This window comes from Bos javanicus, chromosome 9, assembly GCF_032452875.1.
Source record: "Bos javanicus breed banteng chromosome 9, ARS-OSU_banteng_1.0, whole genome shotgun sequence".
NCBI lineage: Eukaryota > Metazoa > Chordata > Mammalia > Artiodactyla > Bovidae > Bos > Bos javanicus.
Genome location: NC_083876.1, coordinates 73,836,599 through 73,848,990, shown reverse-complemented (window position 1 = coordinate 73,848,990; position 12,392 = coordinate 73,836,599). Strand labels below are relative to the sequence as shown.

At 39.5% G+C, this 12,392-nt stretch overlaps 1 protein-coding gene across 1 annotated transcript in view; it reads right to left on the bottom strand.

Moving 5' to 3' along the window:
• PDE7B (phosphodiesterase 7B) overlaps window positions 1–6,919 on the bottom strand; it is a 379,394-nt gene extending 372,475 nt beyond the window's left edge. The window contains exon 1 of the mRNA XM_061428070.1: window positions 6,561–6,919. The gene's annotated coding sequence lies outside the window, so the exon portion shown is untranslated. The remainder of the gene's footprint in view (window positions 1–6,560) is intronic.
• Window positions 6,920–12,392: the final 5,473 nt, after the last annotated feature.

Sequence of the window (12,392 nt, the reverse complement as noted above, 5' to 3'; positions counted from 1 at the left end):
TCCACTGAAAATAAGGCCCTGCCCTGCAGGAAGGCACTTTGATGTCTCATAGACTTAAGAAATGGGCAGAGCATGGTGCACGTAGGAAGAGAGGCCTGGTCAAGCACAGGGAGCTCCTTCTTGGCCACAAATTACGAAAACTGCCTGTGGACTGAAACTATCATTTCACTATGTTTGTATTTCAGTTGTTTTTTATTTGTCCTCAATAATAAAGTTTAAAAAAAAAAAAGTAAAAAGAGAGCCATTGACATGCCCTCTGGACTAAGTTCTACTCTATAGCCAGATGTGATGACAAGCTAGCAAGGCATAGACTCTGTAGAGGGGGCTCTGAGAAGAGGCCTGGAACACCCATGAGTGGAGCTTCTGCAGGGCTCGTGTGGACCATGAATTGGTCCTGCAGGCACATTGGTGGAAAGGTCCATTCCTGTATCTGACAGCTGAGCTTTATTTATAAATATCTGAAATGACCCTTTATAAGGAATTTTTCTCCTTTTGATCTAGATGTTTTAGAGGATGCATATTCAAGTTTTGAATCAATTGTTGAAAAATGGAATATTTAAGAGAAAACTTCTCTATCATATTGAGGTCAGTCAGAACATACTTTATGTGCCAGGTATTGTGTTAGATACAAAGGACCCAAAATAATGTGTGGTTCTTGCCTTCAAGGAGCTGATTTTCAGGGTGGGGTGACAGATGAACAGATGACACATATACGTACCTGGTGTCATCTATGATTTAACTCTGATTTGTTCATTTCTCTGCTCGCATAGTTCTTAAGTTCAAGTTTTGAAAACAAATTCCTTCATGTCATGAGATGAAAAAGAATGTTCTTTGAAAGATACACATATTGAAAATTTATTATATTTTGCACATTTCTAGAACTATTTTGCTGAGAAGTTTATGATCAATTTCTCAAATTTTCTTTGTGTGGGGCATGGTGGGGAAGGATCATTCATTATGGAAATTGTGTTTGCTAACATATTGAGAAACTAAGATTGAGAAACTTTAGGATGGCTTCTTAGCTCATGGCTGCATCTTTTGAAGAGAGAAATAAGCTTGGACCCATAAATTTTCACTGGAAAAGAACAATTTGAAACAGCAGGGAGAAAATAACAACCCAAGTGCCTTGGGAAAAACAGGATCAAGGAAAAGAGAAAGAGGGGACAGGGTTAGTTAACATAATATACTTTTTATGAATATAAATTGAGATTACAGTCATTCATGAGAAAAATTATTCAAAGAAATGCTATTAGAACTCACTTTTTGTTTGTTTTGCCTTGTTTTATTATGCTGTATTTTCTACTGCTAAAATGTTAACATTTGAGGAAGCTGTATTAAAGATGCTCCAAAAATCTTTCAATTTGAATTTTTACAACATTTTTATAAATGTATGATTAGTGAGTGAAGTGAAGTCGCTCATTTGTGTCCGACTCTTTGCGACCCCATGGATTGTAGCCTACCACACTCCTCCGTCCATGAGATTTTCCAAGCAAGAGTACTGGAGTGGGTTGCCATTTCCTTCTCCAGAGGATCTTCCTGATCCAGGGATCAAACCTGGGCCTCCCACATTGTAGGCAGATACTTTACCATCTGAGCCACCAGGGAAGTCCTAATGTATGATTACCCTAAAATGAAACTTTAAAAAATATGAATAAGTAACAAGTTCAAACAGAAATTAGCACAGCAAAGCTTTGAATCTAAATATATTTGACCACAAAACACTGCATATTGACCACTTGTTATTCTATTTTCCTTTTGTTATACTAGATGATTCTATTCTTACATGTTCTGCAGTAACTGTGTTTAGGACCTTTAACCTTAGCTGCTGCTGCTCCTGCTGCTAAGTCGCTTCAGTCGTGTCTGACTTTATGCGACCCCATAGACGGCCTCCCACAAGGCTCCCTTGTCCCTGGGATTCTCCAGGCAAAAACACTGGAGTGGGTTGCCATTTCCTTCTCCAATGCCTGAAAGTGAAAAGTGAAAGTGAAGTCGCTCAGTCATATCCAACTCTTAGCGACCTCATGGACTGCAGCCCACCAGGCTCCTCTGTCCATGGGATTTTCCAGGCAAGAGTACTGGAGTAGGGTGCCATTGCATTCTCCTCAACCTTAGCTAGGGAGGATCAAACTTCTAAATCATGAGCTTCAGTCCTTTCTATCACTGGGTGGCCTATTTGGAGGAATTCTTGCCATCACTTACTACTGAAATTGACTTACTAACCTCTTCAAAATGACCCCCATTCAGTCTTGGATATAGTATTATTTCTTTGTTGTTATTGTTGTTATTTAGTTGCTAAGTCCTGTCCGACTCTTTGTGACCCCATGGATAGCAGCACACCAGTCTCCTCTGTCCTTCACTATCTCCCACGTTTGCTTAGATTTGTGTCCATTGAGTCAGTGATGCCATCTAACCATCTCATCCTCTTCTCCTTTTGCCTTCAATCTTTGTCAGCATCAGGGTCTTTTCCAATGAATCAGCTCTTTTGTATAATAAATGTAATTGTAGTGAGTTAAAATAATACAAACATTTTATTTTTTTCTGTTGGTCAGAAATTCAGGAATGGTTTGGTTAAATGGTTCTGGCTCTGGGTGTCTCATGAGGTTGCAGTCAAGATATTGACCAGAGCTCAGTTATGGAACCGGAGAGTCTGCTTTCAAGATAGCTCACTTGACAGGGCTGCTAAATTGGTGCTGGCTGTTGTCAGAACTCAGTTGCTCTCCATGGGGCCTCTCCCAGGACCGCTTAAGTGCTTGTAAGACACAGAGGCTAGATTCTCCTAGATAAAGTGGCTTGTGAGAGAGAAAACTAGGTAGAAGGTATCTATTTTAAGACCTAATGTCAGAAGTCACATAGTCATTTCTGCCATATTTTTTGTTATTGTTAAAAGCTAGTCACTAAATTAGGTCCCTAGTCAAGTGAAGGGAAAATTATATCCCATCTGAAGGGGTATAGAACACTAAAAAATTTGCAACATATTTTAAAATTATCCTATGTGGGTTGGGGCCAATGACGCATATCCTATTTATACTTCATGCCATGGATAGGTCTGGCTATGGATTAATATTTCTGATTACGGTTCCTTGAAATAATCTGTCCCAGGATTTCTTTCCATTTTCACACCTAGGACTTTGCCAAATCCTCTGAATGGAACTCTTTATTTAAATGACTAATAACCCAAGCAATGCCCATTTAGGACAAGTGGGCATTTATTGGCTCGGGCAACCCAAGGAAGTGTTGAACTAACCAAATACCAGGATAGGCAGTGATCCAGGGAAATAAGTGGAACCAGGAGCTTGAATATCAACAGGATTACTCCTCTAGATCCTGTCTTTATTCTTCTTGGAGTGTCAATCTTTCTCACTTTAGAGCAGTTTTCCACACATGGCAGGAACAATGGCTATCTACACCTTTAAAATTTTACATTCCATAGCTTCTGCCATGGGAGAGGGTCTTCCTCATACCCTATTTGATTCCAAGTTCTTTACACCAAAGAAGAACCTAGGTAGAACCAAAGGAGGGGCAGGATCCTGTAACATGGCAGCTCCTGCCGTTACTACAAGGTGGCCATAGAGAAATGAATGGTCAGCTTGAAAAAAGAGGGTACCCTGGAGGAGCGGGCTGGGACTAGTGGGGAGACTGATGGAGAGATAAACGCAAGAGCCCTTTAAAGGGTCCTTAGAAAAAGTACTGATATTGATAAGTATTAATATTGAAAGTAGGATAGATTTTATTTTCATGCATATTCTTCATATCTCATTTAAAATCAAAATAGTGACAGAAAACAAATAGTGACAAACATTTATGTGTGGCTTTCCCTGGTGGTCCAGTGGTTAAGCTTCCGCATTTCCAATGCAAAGGGCAAGAGTTCAATCCCTAGTCAGGGAACTAAGGTCCCATATGCTGTGTAGACAGAAAAAAATTTATGTGGAATCCACACTTTCTTTTGATGAACCTCATTTGTATGGATTACCATAGTCACAGTTGGCACTACTGTTAATATATTCTATTTAGAATAGCATGGTCAGTGGACATGTTGTAAGTCTGGATTTGAACCTCCAAGCAAGGATATAAGAACTGGTTCTAATCTTTTGTCAATTATAAAACACAATTCCTCCTCTTTGACTTTTTAGCAAGGTAGGAAACACTTTGGCAGTTTTTTCATTTATGACAGGTAGACTGCATTTCCCAGAAGAGCAACTTCCAAGAAGTAAAAACCATCAGACTCATACAAGACAACAATTCCGCTATCAGTTGAGTGTGTGTGTATGGACTGGGGTCAGGGTATACAGAAATACTTAGATATGCAACATTAGGAAGTTGAACACACACCAGTATCAGTCAGTTCAGTTCACTCAGTCATGTCCAACTCTTTGCGATCCCATGGACTGCAGCACACCAGACTTCCCTGTCCATCACCAACTCCCAGAGCTTGCTCAAACTCACATCCATCGAGTTGCTAATGCCATCCAACCACCTGTCATCCCCTTCTCTTCCTGCCTTCAATCTTTCCCAGCATCAGGGTCTTTTCCAATGAGTCAGTTCTTCACATAGGTGGCCAAAGTATTGGCCTGTTATATCAATATACCTATTTATTTTTTATTTTTAACTAGTCAAATACAATGAGTCAGTTGAAGGTGAAAAGTCTATGAATGTTAGCTGCAAAATAAAAGTTTTCAAAGAAACACACACCACATTCTTTATACTTTCTTTAAAAATACACATATACTATGCACTTTCTTTATAAAATTATATTTATTTCAAACATTTGACTTTTGGGCAGGCCCTTTCTTCAGCTCTTGCTATGGCCTGATTCCCAGGTGGCTCGCTGGTGAAGAATCTGTCTATTGAGAAGGAGACAAGGATTTGATCCCTGGGTCAGGAAAATCTCCTGGAAGAGGAAATGGCAAACCAATCCAGTATTCTTGCCTGGGAAGTCTCAATGACAAAGGAACTTGGCGGGCTATAGTCCATGGGGTTGCAAAGAGTCAGACATGACTTAGTGACTAAACACCAAATAGCCTGGTTCACAAACATCGCCTCTCTACAATAGTTGTTGGTCACTCTTAAAAAGGATTGTAGCTGTTTTAAAAACTGTCACTCTTGTGGACTCCCCATAGCAATCGACCTTTCCCACTCCCAGCTCTCAAAGGAACTTCCCAACATCAACTCTTTCATTCTGACCTCTCCACAGGTTCCCTAGTGATTTCACATACAAACAAATGCTTCCCTGGGTTCGTTCTATTTCAGGAGCCATTTCTGGTCAGTGCTTCTGGTAAAGCAATAGCTCTTCCTTAAACATGTCTCCCAGCAGCCTAGATACTCTTGACACCCATGTGTCAGCTGCCTACTTCTTGGCTCCCTCTTCAGAGTAACTGATATGGACAGAGCTTCATTCAGTTTCTTACTCCACTCTGTGGTCCAGCTCCCACCAACCCCCAGGACATCTTAGATTTGCCAACTGCTCTTCCCTCACCCTCACAAGTTTACATTCCTACCTTCCTGCCTCCAACTAAAATCTTAAACAGTAAATCCATTCATTGATATGTAAGCCTGAAAGAATAGACTAGAAGGAGAGGAACATTAAAACGAAAGTCTGCTGAATGTCCCAAACTATTTAGAAGGTTGACTCTGAGCTGCTGGACTACACAATGTAAATGTTTTAGTCCCTGGCCTAAGAGGAGTAAATCCACTTTAAGGATGGAGTTGGGACCTATAGGTCTTGCTCCCTAATTTCCTTTGCCTATCTTCAGTAAAATTGAGTCTTAGAAGCGTTGAGATCATGCAAGGCCTCTGTTTACACACAGCTGAGGCAGGTCTTTCCTCATTAGCACAAACAAATCTTGCAAATCTATAGCAACTACACAGGAAAGACATCTTCACTGCCTACCTGCAATTAAGGGTTATACCCACTCCAGTATTCTTGCCTAGAAAATCCCATGTACAGAGGATCTTGGCGGGCTACAGTCCATGGAGTCACAAATAGTCAGACATGACTGACAGAGTTCACTTTGAACTTTTTGAACTCACAAAACTGGCCTTGGTGTGGTTAATGTGCCAGGTAAAGGGAACTTTGTTGTCACTTCCTGGAATTATTGGGCTAACTCAAGGAGGCATTTGAGCTTCCCAGGTGGCACTAGTGGTAAAGAACCCACCTGCCAATGCAGGAGACATAACAGACATGGGTTTGATCCCTGAATCGGTAAGTTCCCCTGGAGAAGGAAATGGCAACCCACTCCAGTGTTCTTGCCTGGAGAATCCCATGGACAGAGGAACCTTGTGGGCTACAGTCCATAGGGTTGCACAAAGTCAGACAAGACTGAAGTTTCTTAGCACACATAGCTAGGAGATATTTGAAGACTCTGAACAGTGTGAGATTGCTGACTGTTAGATTCAGAATTTCATATCCAGGTCTGGCCAGGAATGGAGCCCTATATCCTGATCAGAGAAGAATATAAATGAAATTGCTCGTTCAGTCTTTGAGTTAGTCTTTTAAAAGCACTGAATGTATACCAAGTTCTTCACCCTGTGCTCACAGATGAGTTCTGGGAGGGCCTACTTACTGCACTCTGGCCAGCCCTCCTGGACGGAAGTAGCTCTTCTTGTCACCTTAGATTCTTCCATCAATTCTTTCAGATCAAGGGCTCATTGTGATCTTCTGGTGGGGTCTTCTGTCAAAAAGTATGCTTAAAGCCTAGGGTCTCCTCACTGGGAGCCCACCTTGATGCCAACAAAGTACAGACAATTTGAGAAACAACAAGGCAAAGAGAAGGCCCCTTCAAAAAATATTTTTAGTCCAGCCAGATGCAAAACAGATTTATCACCCAGTCAAATGATAAACCTGACCCTTCTACTTCCCCTACCCAACAAGCCTAAACTACAGATCTATCCCTTTGGAAATCTGGAGACTTTACTGACTTCGGATTGACAATATGAAAACATACGCTTGCGTCATCCCAAAAGCTTGCCTTGGGTGGAAAAGCCTTTCTGTAGCCCTATCAAATATAAGACATTTAAACTTTAAGACTCTTTTTCTACACAGTGTTGCTTCAGCGAGGTCGTTCAAAGTCATTCTCATACATTTAACCTTCAGGTTTTAATACCCTATGCTAATAGGCAAAAGCTTCTCTTTCTACAGCCACCAAATACTCATCAGAGAGATAGTTTGAATGAAAACATGTTCATAGTTATTATCAACAAACCCATTTATGGAGCTGCCCAAGACACTTAGATAAAATAAATCAAAGGGAAAAATGTGTTTTCATGATCTCAAGAAGGTTAGAACACTAGACTGAAAACACTCACAAGGACAAATGATGTTTGGTCCACTCTTAAGGGGCTCTTTGGGTTTGGGTAAAGAGGTTGGACCAAGGTCAGGGGAATGAATCCTCCTAAAACTGTGATGACTGCGAATAGCTGTTGTTAATCCAGAATGCTTCAGGAAGTGGGACCAGCCTGTTGAGAAATCAGTCAAACCAACATGTTACTTCAGTGTAGTTTTGAAAAATATTAATAATTGTAACAACTAAAATTTATAGATGACAGTCACATGTGAGAAATCCAGTTCTAAGTGATTCCCACATATAAATAATATGAGAAGAAAGCTGGTGTGAGAGAGCTTCAGTGGGAAGGTGGCATAGGACAGAACCTGCAGGATCTGGAGTTTTGGAAATAGATATGAAAAGACTCAGCAAGTATGAAATTTCGTTGTTCATTTGTTTTTCTTAGTTCAGGTGTGTTCAACTCAGTCTCACAGCACAATTTCACTGTTGTGATACTAAGTGGTGATCTACTCAATGGTGTGATGCTAGCCATGGAATCCTGAGGCTGTCTCTAAAGTGAAAGTGAAAGTGTTAGTCACTTAGTCATGTCCGACCTTTGCGACCGTATGGAATCTAGCCCACCAGGCTCCTCTGTCCTTGGAATTCTCCAGGTAAGAATACTGGAGTGGGTTTCCATTCCCTTCTCCAGGGGATTTCCTGACCCAGGGATCAAACCCAGATCTTCTGTATTGAAAGCAGAGGCTGTCTCTAGGATTGTGTTAAATGACTAAGATGGGGTCTGGATCCTTCTGTTAGATGATTGCTGATATTGATAATTATAAGCTTGGATGTAGACTTGGTGGGCAGGACCAAGCAACACTGTTTTGCAGTGGCTCACAAATCCCCTTGAAAATGGAGAAATTGATACACAAATGAGAAAATGCAGAAAAAGGATATAACTGGAAGGATAACTGTGGTGCAGGTGATATTAGCAGGTCTATTTTCCTCAGTGGTTTTGTATCTTGCACCTACATAAGAACCACCTGGGGAGGAGATAGGTATTTGTTGGAAATGTGTATTCTCAGGTTCCTCTTCCAGAGAATCTGTTTCTGCTGGCAGTTGGTGAGAAGCAGGGACTAGAAACATTTTGGGCAAGCACACAAGTAGCTTTGATGTGCCTTTGAGAAATAGTTCAACAATCTCAGAAAAAAGACAATAGAGAAAATAGTCCACTTGAAATCTAAAAGGAAAAAGGACATGAAAAACACAAGATCCGAAGTCATCAGGAGCCCCAATAGGAATTATATGACAAAATCACACAATTAGTGATGAATTATTAATATAATGAGTAATCATGACTTCTTTTTTAGTTAGTGTTTATTCTCTGCCTATTTCCATTAAACTGTCTAGGAAGGATAAGGTTATATATATATATATATATATATGATAGAATAAAACATTATCTATTTTGAGAGAGGATAGTTGGGACAAAGGGAAGAAGTGATGGAAAATAAATCACCTGTTGCCTGGTATGAATGCTACATGCCTTACAGAGCTCAGAGTCTGCTTTAATTTTTTACTTATAAGTCTGCATTGCTGAATGATTTCTGTGCTGCCAGGGAGCAGGGGTTCATCTCAGGCACGTGAATCTGATTGGTTCAAACCTGGTAGGGTAAAAAACATACAAGGAAATGCATCACTACTGATAAAACAACATCTGAGGAGAAGGAAGATAATAAAGCATTAATTTTGAGGAATGTAAATGAATTTCTGTGTTAAAGTTTTTATCACTGGAAATATTGGTCCAATAATTACAGTTAGCATTCTATAATCCAAGAAATTATTAGCAGTTTTCAAAAAATCAAGTCATGATAAAAATAATGGAGGTAATCATTTAATCATATTAACTTTCTTTTAAAGATATCTATATCCTTTCAAGCACTGAGTCAAATGTGTAAAGAGATTCACTGCATAGAGGAGGACATAAAAATGGACATAAATGACTGATTAATATGAACTAAAGGTATAGCATAATATACTCAGTACATTTTAACTGAGCAAAAAATATTCTTCCCTATGTTTAAAAAAAGGTTTTAAAATTAACATCCTCAGTATCTATTCTGTCACATGTTCTTTAAAGAGAGTTGTGGATATATAATATTTTTTTTCATATAGTCTTCTTGGATTATTTCACCAAGACTTACTATGGAATGAAATAAATTTCCTTAAGAAGTGTGACCAATCATACTTGATTGAATTGAAGGATAAACTGTATGAAAATACCTTAGAGAGAGAAAAAAAATAGACATCAGTAAACTGTTGCCTTTTTAAGCATCATTTTCCCCTGTAATTCAAAATTCCTTTTCTGCTTTCTGAGACTTGAGCCACTGAACTGCCAGCAAGAACCATAATCATGGGCATCACAAGCCAGACATGGGGTCAGGGTGAGCACGTGGCCAGTGCTGGCTGATGAGGGCTGGGCCTTGTCTTCCTGGAGAAGTGGTTCCTTCTACAATGGAGAGTGGCAGAGATTTTATTGAAAAGCCAATTCCTTATGAAAGAGAAGTGTATGTGAAGGGCAAATCTCAAAGGGACATGGAAATAGTAACCATTGCTCTCATTCCTCTTAATTTAAATTAGTGTGTATGTGCATGCTCAAACTCAGTCTGACTGTTTGTGAGCCCCATGGACTGTAGCCCGTCAGGCTCTGCCCGTGGAATTTTCCAGGCAAGAATACCAGAGCAGGTTACCATTTCCTACTCCAGGGGATCTTTCCGAACCAGAGATCAAACCCATGTCTCTTGCGTTTCCTGCATTGGCAAGCAGATTTTTTTTTTTTTTTTTTTTTACCACTGGAGCCACCTGGGAAGCTATAAATTTAAATAGTAAATGCTTCAAAAAGTGAAAAACAAACAAAAATCATCACCAGCAGAACGAACATGATGGGAAAGTTCAAGATGACCTGTATCTTGGGTCAAATTATTCTTTTAAAAAATGTCTTATGTGAATACAATAATAATGATAGTGCCTAGATTGAAACTAGACTCACACAGTGATAGAAAAGACAGAGTAACGTTGTGTGGGAGTTAAATACACCAAAACTTTCCCACCACTGATTTGAAATAACCAAGCGGAAGGGTTGGGCATGGTTCTGGGGCACAGAGAATAGTACTCCAGGGTCCACTTACCCTCAACCTATTTGTAAAACCTGCTATTAGTGGCAAGTGACAGGGGCAGGGGGTGGGCTGGAGCAATGTGAAGACTTTTCCCCTAAGAGCACATTGGCAACTAATGTTACATAATTTCCTTTTACTGACCACAGAATAGCCGGTCATTATAGCTTTTAGGCATTATGCATCGTTGTTGTCCTGTAATACCATACACAATAGAGTTTACCACAAATACTGCAATGAAACTTTAAACAGTAAAACCCTAGGAAAATACAATGATTTGTAGAGCCATAGTTCAACAGGAAGGAAATGTGTGACTTTCTTTGGGCATCTGTGGTTAAGTGGGGAAGTGTAATGATTATTATGATTCTTTGAAATGTGTTTTTGAGAAGAAAATTTCATAATTATTTTTAATAATTTATAAAGATAAATAAAAATACTATGCATTAATATTTTAAATCATTTCATGCAAAATCATTTATGCCAGTAATTTTATTATGTTCTTACAATTCTGGGTTCAAGTGTAGTTATGTGCAAGTTATTTTTCATATTTTCCATCTTCCTGTTGTCCCTAACCTATCAAATATCTAGGTTGTATGAACTGCATCCTACTTACTCAACACACATAGATTAAAATTTCCCTTCTGAAAAGGGATCTGAAAAGCTATGCCACACTGAGGTGTATCTGATAATGATCTTGATGTCCTACCTATTTCAAAATATTGACCACTTAATGTTTAGAAGGTTTAACTCAAACGACTGAATCAAAAATGCTCTAATGCAAAGAATTTCTAGGTAATTTCTCCTATATCTTCAGACACAGTCCCTATTGGCTTCTCCTTGCTGCTTCAATATGATCCTATAGCTATAATTTCTAATGTTTTCTTGTTAAAATGCCAATATATTTGAGAAGGAACAGTTACTTCTTTCCATATTAGTCGATAATATAGAAGCTCATATGATCTTTTCTTCTCTGAAAATTAATCAAAAGTGGGTTTGTTAGGAAACAAGATGGTGAGATCAGCTCTAAGAGGAAAAGCAGTGGAGTTCACTTATTGAGATTGTTGTATGCCAAGCATAATGCTCTATCTATATGGTACAATCCTATGTATATTAATTCATTTGGTTTTCACTTAAGTCGCATGATGTAGTTAGCTTCTCCACTTTATAAATGAGAAGAGTGAGATACAGAGAGGTAAATCTAATGATTGCATTTCATGAGTGATAGAGATTGAAGCCAAGTGATGTGTGAATTCAAAGGCTTTGCTTTTTTAAGGAGCACTGAAATGGGAAGGCAGGAGGCCCACAAGCCCCACTAGAGTCCAGCAAAGCTGGCCCAGCTACTTGCCCTCAAAACTGAACCAGGAGCAGATCTCCGATTTCCCGACTCCTGGCTGAGTATTCCTTCCATGAGACCACACAGAAGGCTCTTATGAAATCATCAGGATTAGAGCTTGGCTCTTTCGCCGTGTAGCCAAAGCCAGTCTCCACGAGTCAAGCCAGACCTTTTATCCTGGTCTGGGGCAACCAGAGGTAAGAGTCAACCTGTGTGATGACACTTCTGGAAATGGTAGGGGAAGGGAGCAACAAGAATTTGGCTTTCTCTTCAAATACCTTTGAAAAACTACCAATGAATCCCTCCAAGACAATTGTTCTTATATGTGGTGTTGAGACATAGGGGTGTGTGTTGAACTTGTGAGAGGCACGGCATAGACAGTAAGTCATCATCAGTCATGGGATCACTGTTCTCAAAAGAACCACAGCTGATGGGACTATAAAATCTCACCAAAAGCAGGGGGAAAGAGAATTAAATTAAACCACTTATTTCCTGTGAGTTAGAACAATACAAAGTCTAGGAAAACATCTCCTTTTTATTTATCAATGTTACAAATATTCTCCAAAATGCACACCTATAAATCAATTTCTTTCATCCAGCCAGTGTTACTGAACCATCTAATCAAGT